Genomic DNA, 13890 nt, shown 5'->3' on the forward strand with positions numbered 1-13890 from the left:
TACAAGTCAGTAACATATTTTTTTTCTTACAAATATGCTTTTAAGTTTTAATTTTTCTGTTGACAAACTTATTTTCAAAATAATTCACTACAGATATATACATCCAGAAAGCTTATGAATATAATAATCAATATGGAAGTAAGATAATATATTAAAAAATAATAAACTAATATAATATAATTGTTTTGTCTGATCGTCAAATGATTTATAAATGTAGAATTATAGTTTCTATATAATCAAATATTTTATATTTATACTTAAAATAGCAGTACAATTTACATTAAACATACTTGGCTATTGGCATTGAATGTTCAACCCAACAGGCGCAGTAGCGTTGAGTTAAATCGTCATTGCTTAAAGCATGCTGTGATGATTTCAAGTCAATTATGATTTTATTTAAAACTTTTTTTATTGTTCAACATTTGTATTTGTTTATTCTAGATGGATTGGAAAATGTAATTAAAACCGTTGTTTTACAAGATGTTACAATAGGTAGTAATAATTGTATAATAATAAAAAAAAATAAAGCTTGCTAGTAGAAAATTTTATTTTGATTTCACTTTTAAGCAAATTTATCAGTAATGAAAAATTTTAATTTTACTCTAATAATGTTTCCACAATATTTATTTCAGGCCAATTCAATCTGATGTTCGTTTTACCGGGTAATTTTCATTGCATTTTATGGAAATATCTTTCCACTAACTTTGTTTGATATTCATAAAGTATACAATGTTAACGTATTTATTTCAGAGCTTTATGATCCTAACTATATACGGCGTAACTACATTTTTATTTATAATATTCTTTACACAGATTCGTTATTTATATAATATTATGATATACTAAAAATAATCATATTCTTTTGTTTTAAATTTTAGAAGCCGAACACCTACAGAAAATATTGGTTGATGAAATACAACATAAATTACGTAAATATACTATTTAAGTCCTTAAGTAAAACTATGAGATTATTATTTAAGTTAAAGCGATACAAAGCTATTATATTTTTCGCTTAAGGTTTAAGGATCGCTTAAAATAAAATTCGAATCGCTTATTCCATGGTTGCTATGAGAAATAATTCAATGTTAATAGAATGTTTTTTACGGTTTAATTTGTGTAATTAATCTCCGTTTTAGAGAGAATGTTATTGATTAATTATAGAATTCGATTTTTAACTAACGTTATAATTATTTAATATTTTACAGCTAAACCTGAACCAGACCAACGTAGTAATTATTAATTTAGTCGATAATAATAAATAGACCTTTTGGCTTGTTTTTAAGTTTTCACAAAATAGTTACAATAAATTATAGTTTTATAGTTTAAGTAAAAAACTGAGATTTAACAACTTTTATATATGCGGTAATGGTTTAAACGGCTTAAATCAATTTTTATCACTTCGCATCTCAATAAAAATAAATAAATTAAAATTTTAAATAAAAATACAGCCTTACTGTTTTAGCAGTTTTTAGCAAACGAAACTCAGTTTTCGAGTGACTGTTATGAATGAAATTACATACAAAATCTGTTTACATTTTTAGTGCTAAATATTTTTGTTACAGCTATTGCTGAGCTTGAGCCGGACCAATGTAATTATGTATTATGAATTTATTCGATGACAGTATATAGACCTTATGGCTTGTGTTAAAGCGGAAAGCGAGATTTAATAACTGCTACTATATTTACGGAAATTTTTTGAACAGCGTAAAATCAATTGTGATCACTTCGCATCACAATAAAAAACCAGTACAGTGGGGTCGGTGCATAGTGGGGACGGAACATAGTTGGGTCGGGGCATATTGGGGACGGGGAGGTCACAGGTTTACAGGAATTTTTAAATCTGAAAGTGATAAAATCACTTTCGAAAAAACGCTTCGATGCAAATCGGTAGTTAGTATTTTCAAGCCAGTACAGTCCAAACCAAGCACAGTATAAACCAGCAAAGTTAGAAAGTCTTAAATGAAGGTTCTGTATTTACAAATGAGCATCAAAGCGTTTATTTGAAAGCGATTTTATCCAAGAGGACTAGTACAGTAGAGTATTGGCATAATGTAATCAAAGCAATGAGGAAACGGAGAGGTCACAGGTCTACAAGAATTATTATAAATAAAAGTGATAAAATTGAATCAAATCGCTTTCAAATAAACGCTTTGATGCTCATTTGTAAATACAGAACCTTCATTTAAGACTTTCTAACTTTGCTGGTTTATACTGTGCTTGGTTTGGACTGTACTGGCTTGAAAATACTAACTACCGATTTGCATCGAAGCGTTTTTTCGAAAGTGATTTTATCACTTTCAGATTTAAAAATTCCTGTAAACCTGTGACCTCCCCGTCCCCAATATGCCCCGACCCAACTATGTTCTGTCCCCACTATGCATCGACCCCACTGTACTGGTTTTTTTTTTTTGCAAAAATTTAGTGGACCAAATAACACATATACAATGTCTTGTTATATTTTGTTGGAATGGTCGACGATTCATGTTCCAATCGTTTGTACTCCATAGTTTAAATTATAATCGCTTATTCTCAATAAAACTAATATTTATGTATTATATACTTCCATTAAAGCAATCTCACACAAACTATTTATACTTCATAGATTATATTATTTCAAAGCTATATTATACTTCTATTTTACTAGATTGACAATGTACAAAATAAAATGCAACTAAAAAAACCTTTTCATAGATCCTTAAAATGTAAAGGGTGAGATAGTGAAACGGGTTTTACCATTTAAATACATTAGAAAATCGCCGTTTTACTGCCTCATCCTGTATATTAATTTCTTGTTATTTTCTAAAGAAAAATCGATTTTCTTACATTTAAATTAAAATAAATCATATACTGGTACTGTGATGGAGAAAATAATACATTTTACCTACATATATTACTTATTAGTTAAATATTACTAACGTGTATAGCCACTAGCGGTCGGCTGTTGCCTGTTATTTAACAATAACCTTTTATGGAGATTTTAAAAAAGTTGATTAACTAAAAAATTAAAATTAGCACGAAGCAGATTATCTAATACTAGACAATTTAAACAATCAAGCGTGAATCTCTTTAAATGAATAACAGTATAACAATATACAAAACATTAGTTTTCCTTTAAAAAAATTGTGTAATAAAAAATACATTTTGAGGCGGTATACTGCATAAAAACCAACACTTAACCTGAATCCAAAAAACAACAGTCCTCTTCATTACTTGCAGGTAGTTGGACCTTATATACTCATAGTTGACCTTCGGTAAGGTTATATAACGCAGGCTATAAAATAACGAGATAACGATAGTGGTTTTGTCGTATCAGAATCATTAAATGTCTTAATAAGTACACGGATAGGTTTTTTTCCCAATAAATCGAGTGTCTACTATAATCAGTTACACGATTTAGTCGCCTATGATATCATGTAATAAACACAATATTATGATACCGATCATTGGGCCCTAACCTAATCTAACACGGATAGACGTTACCAACTGATAGTTTTTAGTGTCTGTTCGTTTCTCACATCTGGTACACCGGGTTTTTAGTTAAAAAAAAAAAAAATTGAATTTGTGTAAACTTTAAGTAAAAAGTGGTACTTGAGTACAAAACCTAATAGTATCATTCTGCATAGATATACATACAACTGTTTTAATGATTTGATAAATTTTTTTTAAAGATTTTAGGTGTTTTTGTTAAAATATACGAAATCTGCGAAAACACAGTTTCCCGGCAATTAAAAAAAAAACTGTAGTGCCGAATTTTTTTCCCGTTTAATATGTTATGGGTACATATGAGTTCCAACTACTGGCAAATTTTCAACCCAAAAGTTTTAAAATTACCGCTAAAAACCCCGAAAAACAAAAAAACTTGTACCCATCCTAGGGGGTCGGGAAATGTGTATAGTTTAAGTTTGACACAACTGACGTGTGCGGGCATACCAAATAATTATTTCTTATACATTTCAACTCGATCCGACTCTTTTTCTCGAAATTATAGCCATTAAAAGTTCTAACTTAAAAACTCGTACGGTTTTTTTTTTGTTTTTTCAACTTTCGTCTGTGAAGAATTAAACTTTTTCAACTTTTACCCCCCCCCCCCACAAAGTACAAACTAGACAAAATTTGTGATTTATAGAGTTGCTATTCGAAGGAATTGGTCAAGTATTAAAAAAGTTACAGTGTATACAGCGAAAAAAAAAGCTCACATCAGAGTAAAACCAATACTTTCTCGCTTTGCATCGAAGCTAAAATAAACATAGTAACAATATTGTAGACGGAGCATATCGTAGTAGACAACAAAATTTAATTCTTTTTCAACTTTTTTACTTGAAAAAAAATATTCAAGTAAAAAAAATTCACTGATGTTTTGTTTCCAAAATAGCAATCTAGAATTTAAATACAATGCGAGTATGGTTTTTTCTATTTATTTTTTTTTGGGGGGTTTTCAAGATTTTTAGAACAATGATTATTAACGATGCTTTTAATTTTCACTGTACATCGGTAATACTATATTAAGGATTATTTAAAGTACCTTTTTGGTACAATATCTGATCTAATATCTTTTACTACATAAATATGTCAATCTATTGCCTAAAAATGCATTGTAGGTTCAGAAAACTTAAATTTAGATGAACTTGGAAAAACGAGAAGAGATTATACTAGAAGAGCTGTAGAAAATATAATTAGAAGTGGATTGAAGTACCGTGCTGGTAAATATTAATGTAGTATTGTAATTGTATTGTTTTTTAATGTTCTCCATTTTCTACTTTCACTTTCCAAAATCTACATATGACTAGCCCAGTTTGGTCTACTACTCCTTTTATCTCCATAAAGTTCATCTATTCCTCGGTCTGTCCTATATATTATTGTTTGATAACATTATAATCTTTATAATTTTTAATAATATAAATTATGAAACAATACCTATGGACTTATTAAATGTATTTTATTCGATTTCGATGAACAACATACAACGACAAAATAATCTAGTGACTAGTCAGTTAAATTTGACAAATTAAAAAAAAAAAACTTTTTTTATGTATTATTAAGATGGACAAGAAAGAAGACTCAAATTAAATCACGTTTGTCGTGTGATAGCATTGTACAAAAATACAACTAATTCATCAGGACATATAAAATCAGCCGAAGTTGTTTCTGTTCATTGCCAACTAACTTCTACAAACCAGAACAGTACTACCTACTACAGACAGTTTGGAAACGAAATATTTCAAGTATGGTTACATAGTGAACAAAGGGAACCGCTTTTGAGTAATAATGGTAGTTTAGATCAAGAACCTAGGGCTGATGATAAGAGTAATTGTTTTATTTTTAACTATATGATAACAAACTAATGTTTAACTCTTCTTTTAGACAAAAAATCAGTGCCAAAATGCCGTTGCGGTATACTATGAGACCATGTCAACCGATGTATATATATAAATTTCATAATAAAATTAAATTATCCGGGTGTTTCAACAAATTACAGCACTTATAATATTATTGTAATTATATACAAAATTTGAAATTATTATTTCGTCAGCAATACAAAAAAATTTCATTGTTTAAAAAAAATGTATAAATATATTGTATAACTAATTTACTACAGGCATAATTTTATTGTTATACCACAAATCATAAATTCAAACTTTGCCACAAATCTAAAATTGTTTTACGCGGCAAAAATTGTGGCCAAATGATACAAAAATTGAACCACTTTTGGGTTATTCTTCTTCTTCGTTGTTATAGGCCTTCAAGGCAATACTTACAACATGTACCACGCCATCTTTCCCTATATACATTTAATTTAGACCAGAAAACTAGGGATAACCAATACCTACACACTCAGCGTTCGTTTTCAAAATATAATTTTTTTTTTTTCTGTACACTCCAACTTTTTTTTTCATTTTTATATCCGCACTTGTATTTAATAATAGGGTTAAACCAACTTTTATCATTTCTATTATTGTATGGATTTACACCATAATTGGTTTTGGACTATGTTTTTTTTTTTTTAGGTTATCTACTAATAATATTGATTCCGGATGACAAATCTTTCTAAAAATCATGCAACTGATACTTACAGTTGTACATTTTTATAATCTAGAAACAGTCATTTTTTTCTTCTAAATTTCACAATTAATAGAGCACGCAACTAGCTATAATCCATGTTCGGGACCAGGTTGGGTTAAGTTACCGAATAAACAGAAGGGAATCTTAGAGCTTAAGTAATGTATTTAAAGCTTCAGGACAACATAATGTTATAGTATCCAAAAAAGTATTTTTGATTACTTGAAAATTACTACTGAGGAACGTCCCAGATTTTCTCTTAACATAGTCTATCCCGCTATTCTATATTTTGTATATCCCTCCCCCTTCCCCTGAAAATAAATCCTAGTTGCGCAACTGATTACACTATTCATCTTAATTATAATATTAGTATGTATAGTTGTTGGATCCGCTTACACACACACACGTATGTGGTGAATTGGCTACCCTGTCTGTGCCGCCTCCACCGGTTTACGGGATAGAGTTAATATAACGCTTTTCGATACACTCTTGATCGTTCTTCTGTCCGGTGTGCGCATCGAACGTTTTGGTTCCCGACGCGAGCGCCGATTTCCATCGCCGCCATATTAGCCTTCGCCTCATGGTCGCTAATTAGCAAAAAATCATTTGTGTTGTTAATCGTCCTAACGATTCGCGCGTGCCCTTGTACGCATTATAGTTAATCGCCCTAGCGATTCGCCCGGACTACACATAGTCGTGTTTTGTTGAAATCGCCCTAGCGATTCGCTCGTACCTCCGTACGCATTAAAATAAAATCGCCCATGCGATTCGCATGCACCCTGGTGCATAATTAGCTCGCCCAGCCGACCGGTGGTGTGTGTGTCGGAAGATTCATATGTGTTGTCATCATCGAATCAACGTCAACCCGTGCAAATAATCAATGGTCGATAAGTACCATCTATTATAATAGATTTGTTGTTCTATATTGTTGCGCCGGATGGCATTAGATTATAAGTATTCTCCCCCCTGTCCCCATTATTTAATAGTTTTACATTAATATTATCATTTGTTAATACATACACTTTTATTGCATTTAATTTCTACATATCTATTTATTGTTTAGTACCGTCTTTTATCTCCATAACATACAGTCCACTTTATCCCTTTTTATCTTAAGAATCCTTTAAAAATTGAACCACGCTAATAATCCGACCCAACCCGTCTATAGATATCCGGGCGGTCGATTAAACAATAGTGTTGTTGGAACCCAATGCAGTTAACTTAATACCTATAGTTCATAACGGGGTTACAAAAAAAACCTTGTTATTTAGAAGTTAGCTTGATATACCGTAAAAAGCAACGTAATAAAATCATTGTAATGACAAGAGCCGCATTAATTTTTTTTTTTACTTTTGAATGTTATGTATTTTTGTAGCTTTTATAACATTTGCAAGCAACACAATATCTGTAGTTTTATTTTTCAATCCCATACATTTTTACATGAGTAGTCTTTATAGTTTTTGCGTTAAAGCCAGGTACATATTTTTATCGAATTGTTTGTCTTTGTATCATGATAAATCGACAATGGCACAACAACAACAGTATGTGTTTTTGTTTTTTTGCCTGTATGAAAAAATTGAACGTCGAAAACGTTAGAACACGTTAGAAAACTATATTACCATTCACACGGGTCCCGACTTGTGAAATTTAAGTTTCAGAAAAAACGTATATTTGTAGACTCTTTGAACAAACCAGCCGAATTGCTTGCATACACATTTTTTCTAAAAAAACTTATAAAACAGAGATGGCACATGCAATGTATAATATATGTTTTAAACTATATTTTCAGTATTAGGGCGGATGCATTTAGAGTTGATCCTTCTACAAGAAATTGTGGTCATTTTTTCCCCATATATCGTTGTAATTGTTTCTTATTCAATTAAATCAAAATTGTTTTTTTTAATTGAAGAAAACGCCCAATTGAAGAAAGCTGTTCAACGGTTATGTTAGGTTAGACAAAAATTGAAAACACATCATTGAGTAATGAATAACGGGGCTAAATGAGAGCCCTTGATGGCAAAGGATAACTGTTTGAAAATCTGTTACAAAAATTTGGCGATACGTGTAAACGTACATAATACAGAAAAATCCATAACTAGCAATTTTTTTTTTTCATTTTGAGTTGAAAGTAAAACAGTGCAAATGAACGTAATTATTTGAACGTTTATACCTTTAAGAGATTTACATACATAATATCCAATACATTTTGAACCTTCAAATTTTTTCGTTACAAATTTCGTTCAAGTATAGTATATTTTCAAATTGATCACGTGACGGTTTCAAATTTCCTAAACCGTTGTTTTTCAAATCAGAAAATGTACTCACACGACGACAAATATTAATAGAAATTTATTTGAAAAAACATAAAATAACGATCGACATTATGATATTTATGCAAGTGTTTGTATACCTACTAGTGTGCCGTTGAATCAAATCTCAACTACAAAATTTACAATTTTGAAAACTTCATGTACAAACAAATTATTCAATACAATTTTAAATAATTATTTGAAAAAGATTAAAATAATAATATTTAGAACTGATAAAGAAATATCGGAGGATCTGACAGAAACCCTCGGACCTCAACCCGAAGCCATCAACAAGCTTATTAATTTTATAACCCAAACCGAATTAAGCAGTTATTTATAAAAATGTACTATTTCTATACAATGTTTCGTTTTTCAATATTTTATTAATGTAGTCAAATGTATTGTAATTTATGTAAATATAATTCAATGTAACCCAATAGCCTTTGCCGCCGAGGGAAATAATAAAAAAAAAAAAAATATTTATTATTAAACAAATTTAAAATAAGTAAATTTTGTTTTAAAAAAAGCCGTTTAAATCAATTCATAAAAATTAACTTTAACTAATTTGTATTATTATTGTTATTCGATTGTTGTAATAATTATTAACAGACTTTTTTGCTATTTTCTTATTTTATGTACAATAATAGAGTTTTATTATTGAAAAAATTGCAAATTTAATTTATTTAATAACAAGAAAGTGAAATGTTTAAATGAAATCGGTCTTCCTACATAATATAGTTAACTAGCCAAAGAACTCGAATCTCTTTACAGAATTGAAATTTGACCATCCTGTATAGTTGAAATTTTGTCTGGATTTTTGGTGCTAAATAAACCCAAATGGCTTTTATTTATAGTAAAAATTATTTAAATAAAAAACAACTCCTTGAAGCTTATACGAATTAACCGACAAAGTATTGGCATGGTCGAATTTTATTTTAACCTTTTTTTCTTAAATATTGCCAATACCAAACTTCTTAAAATCAAACAGCATGCAATTCCCTTATAGCTTGGTGAATTATACATGTGTAACGGTCATATTTAGCCGCCCGTTATCACTCGCCTCCAAATATGCATTATTAGCAGTTTACCCCGATTAGCATGTAAGCCATTATAGGTAGGGGAGACAACAGACACACGGGACAATGCTAGGGGCACCAATGCCCAGTTAGTTGACTTACTACCATCTTCGGACCGCGACCTAATTATTCTAAAGCCATTACTTATTATTTCACGTTACCTTACTATTTTATATTTCTTTTAACTTTACCCGTACTCGTGTGTCCGTTCAACTCCGCCATTACCTGGACTAACTACAGAGAACGCTTTAGGATCCAGGTAGAGGTGTAATATATATGTATATGCTTTACTTATATAATAAACCTGTTTTCGTTTCGTTGCACACTTGAGAGTTAAGTTATTTAGAGGTACGATCGCCAGTCAAGCTCCTCAGGCGATATAGCAAATATACAAAGAAGACTATAAGGATATTTAAGTGTAGATACGGCCTAGCCATCCGTCCCGTCTTCGGGTCCACTAATTTAACCCTATCCACTGTCGTTTCGGCCTAGCTTAGCCTACTAGCCAAACAGACACGTTACACATGATAGTATTATTTAGAAAAGGAATTATCTGAAAGATATTTGATTACTTTCGGTAATCTTATAATACCCGTAAGGCTTGGTGTAATTTTTTGGCTTTATATTCTGTAATTGAACATTTTTTATTTTGTTTTAACGCCGCTACTAACTTTTAGACAGTCGTGATTATTAAAATATAAAAAATAAGACACTAGATGCCTTAGCCAGTTTACATAGTTTGTTAACAAATAATTTTAATAATTTTATTATATTATGTTGATCCATTGTTGGTATATTAGAAGAATACTAATAGGAATGCAGTCATAGAAAAGTCATGAGACTTTATAATTCGTTACACACCGGCAGTCTTCATATCATTCTCAATCGGATCCTACCACTTATTTTTCGGTCTTCCTCTTTCCCCATGCTTTACTACATTTATTTTCATTACTATTCTTAGTGCTTTAACTTCCTCTCTCCTCATAACATATCTCAAACATTTCAGTCTATTTTCTCTCATTTTGTCCGCTATCGACGCAATACCTATGCTGCCTTTTATTTTGTGTTCTATTTTTCTGTGTACCACCAAACTTTCCGAACCATGGTTGTTTACAACCGTTGTAGACAACCGTGCTCCGAACCATAGTATTTTTCGTATTTGATTGTAAATCAATGACTGACAACAACAAGGCCTAAACTTCTCGTCAGTATTAACAAATACAATCGATATACCGTCGTATTGATAAAAAAAAACCGGCATGTAAATAAATCAACAAAGGTACACTGCAAAATATACTTTGATTTCACTGTTTTGGCCGACATACTATTAGTATGCCCGTAGACAAGATACAAGAAAGTCACTTCAAAACAGTTATTTGAAATAACTCATCTTTGTTTTAAAAGTTGTGCCGTCTCCATCGTTTAGGTAAGTATTACTATCAATCTTTAAAAGTTGTAATTACGCTTTTAATTTTAATTGCAACATAATAAGTAACATTTAAATTTTTTATAATTAGTATTGTGTGTTTAAGGTACAAAATTGTATTTTGTAAATATTATAAAAACTTTAATAACTTTTTTGAAAAATAAAAAGATAGTAATATCTATAATAATTTTCTCCTTTTGAGTTAACAGTTCGATATGAGCATTTTTTCGAACAAAATTATTTTTTTGTTTATTTTTAAAAAGTGTAGCCTTTCAAAAATTCAGGAAAATACTAATAACTGTAAATATTTGATAGTTTTATAATATTTTATGATAACATAAAAAAAATGTTTTCAAAAAGAAAATGTCATTAAATTGGAAGTATTTTCCAAATAAGCATCAAAGCGTTTATTTGAAAGAGATTTTATTCAATTTTATCACTTAGATTTATAATAATTCCTGTAGACCTGTGACCTCTCCGTCCCCTCGTTGCTTTGATTCCATTATGCCTATACTCTACTGTACTAGTCCTCTCGGATAAAATCACTTTTAAATTAACGCTTTGATGCTTATTTGTAAATACAGAACCTGAATTTAATACTTTCTAACTTTGCTGGTTTATACTGTGCTTGGTTTGGACTATACTGGCTTGAAAATATTAACTACCGATTCGCATTGAAGCGTTTTTTCGAAAGTGATTTTATCACTTTCAGATTTAAAAATTTGTGTAAACCTGTGACCTCCCCGTCCCCACTATGCCCCGACCCCACTATACTGGTTTTTTTTTTTGCAAAAACATAGTGGACCAAATAACACATATACTATGTCTTGTTATTTTACTATATGTAAATAAAAATAATAATACTCGGAACGACAGCGGATTGACACTCCGGATCAAAGTTAAATCAATAGCTGATCGAATTACCGAATACCGCTACCTACAAATGTCATCACCCCCCATCCGAGTGGTACATGGGCACAAAACTTAATAATATCATTCTCCATAGATTTATATAAAATTATTTTAATTACTATTAAAAGTTTTAATTTTAATAAGTAAAATTAAATTAAAAAATCCTAAAATATATTTTCATTTTAAGTTAGAACTTTTATTGGCTATAATTTCGAGAAAAAGTCAGATCGAGTTGAAATTTCTAAGAAATATTTATTTGGTATGTCCGCAAAAGTCAGTGGTATCAAATATAAATTATACCCATTTCTCACCCCCTAGGGGTACAAGTTTTTTTTTTTTTTAGCCGTAATTTTAAGACCTTCAATTTGAAAATTTATCAGTAGTTAGAACTTATATTTATCCATAATATAATATAAAATGTGTACCAAAAAAAATTACCTAATAAATGACGTGCGGTATGACATACCGCTTAAGAACTTTAAAATACACTGTTAACTCAGCTGATTTTAACACATGTTATCAGTTGTTATCGATTTATTTAGTTTAAACTTAAAAGTAACTACAACAATCGATGTTTTGTATCAACTGATAAGAACGAAATTGATAAAATAATAATCAGAGTGGTATGAGATACCGCACGTCACTAGTTAAGTGTATAAAACAACTTATTAATAAAAGAGATATTTATATAATTAATAAAGTATTGTTAATTAATACTTTACACACATTGCGTCATATTTTAATAACACTGTTACTATATAATCTGAGTAAAACCTACTAAAAATATTTATTATTGTGTTCATTTAAATTTTGTTTTGTACATTTTAAGGTTGTGTACCGTAGAATTAATCATCTATCGTAGAAGTGTTTTTCAGAAAAACAAAAGTTCATTAGTACATTATGCGAAAATCCACTATTTGTATTTTATATTTCATTATCATGGAAATATCATTGGGTAATTCTTATTTGTATTTTTTTTTACAATATATTCTAAAGTTCAACACTATAATTATCATAATTTTATGGCTTTTAATTAAATGAAAAATTATGTTGAAAGAAGTTAATTCCATGGAGAATTTTTTTTATTTCAAAATTATTTAAGCGAGTATGAATTTATATTAAAAACCTAATTTTTGTTGTTTATATTTAGTTACACAAGGTCAACCAAGTCCTACCAATCCTGGTATGTTTATAAATTATATACAGCTATACATTTTACAATTGGTTTTATACACTTTTCTGTTTACCTTGTATATTTTAACTGATTTTTTGTATAATATGACCGTGTAGTAATATACACCTAAAAGTAGATAACAGTACCATTACAGATTACATTCCTTATACGTTTGTTTTGAAGTATTTACACGGTACCAAAATTATACAAAATATTTGTATAATGATTTATTTATTTTATAATGAAAAGTTAGAGCCCGTGAATTTACAATACAAGGAGATTCGACGGAGTCACAAGAGAACCCGGGTAATTTCACGTTGATTTTTATTATTAAAAGCACCAAAACGCCAAATACGAACGAACTTTTGGAGCACTTCCCCGCAGAACTTTTTGAAACTTACTCTGCATGCCTATTCAATCGAAATAAATGTTTTTCGTCAGAAAATCAATTTTTTTCGTTTATTTTGGTCCTTTTTTGTAAAATGATGATAGAAATGTATTGTGCCCTTATATTAATCCTAGTTTTCGTTGGACTAATTTTGTACTAATTGGAGGGTATTTTAATCACCTTAATTTATAGGTCAAATAATAAATTTAATATTTCGACCTATTGTTTTTGACAAATAGCCTCATGTGTTTTTTTTGAAAAAATATAAACATATTTTGTTATTAATCAAATAACATTGCTATTTGCGTCATACTTTAATAACACTGTTTCTATATAGTTTGAAGAACATGTTACATAATGTATATTTTATCCAGCAAAAACCTAACAGAAAAAAATGCCAAATGCTAGACCCCCTCCCAAAAAAAGTCAGCGAATCGAAGTAGTGATATCTACATTGTGACCAAGTCTGCTATTCCTTTAGTTCATATATTCTCACTTCACTCCTTTTTTCATGAGCAACACTGCTCTTTTATTGGTATTCCTTGACA

General features: G+C 29.8%; 2 long non-coding RNA genes across 2 annotated transcripts; both read left to right on the forward strand.

Annotated features, from left to right (window-relative positions):
• The first annotated feature begins 395 nt into the window (after nucleotides 1-395).
• LOC126833850 (uncharacterized) lies at nucleotides 396-908 on the forward strand. Its single transcript, XR_007685016.1, has 4 exons — nucleotides 396-492; nucleotides 633-662; nucleotides 751-777; nucleotides 879-908. It is a non-coding gene; the product is annotated as an uncharacterized LOC126833850 (long non-coding RNA).
• A 3620-nt stretch (nucleotides 909-4528) lies between these two features.
• LOC126833846 (uncharacterized) lies at nucleotides 4529-5471 on the forward strand. The gene is made up of 3 exons (XR_007685015.1): nucleotides 4529-4700; nucleotides 5041-5304; nucleotides 5362-5471. It is a non-coding gene; the product is annotated as an uncharacterized LOC126833846 (long non-coding RNA).
• The last annotated feature ends 8419 nt before the right edge of the window (nucleotides 5472-13890 follow it).

Source organism: Adelges cooleyi, unplaced genomic scaffold, assembly GCF_023614345.1.
Source record: "Adelges cooleyi isolate 19-005CV unplaced genomic scaffold, UGA_ACOO_1.1 ACOO_flye_CR_arks_rails_tigmint_CR_PRNA_2, whole genome shotgun sequence".
NCBI classification, from domain to species: domain Eukaryota; kingdom Metazoa; phylum Arthropoda; class Insecta; order Hemiptera; family Adelgidae; genus Adelges; species Adelges cooleyi.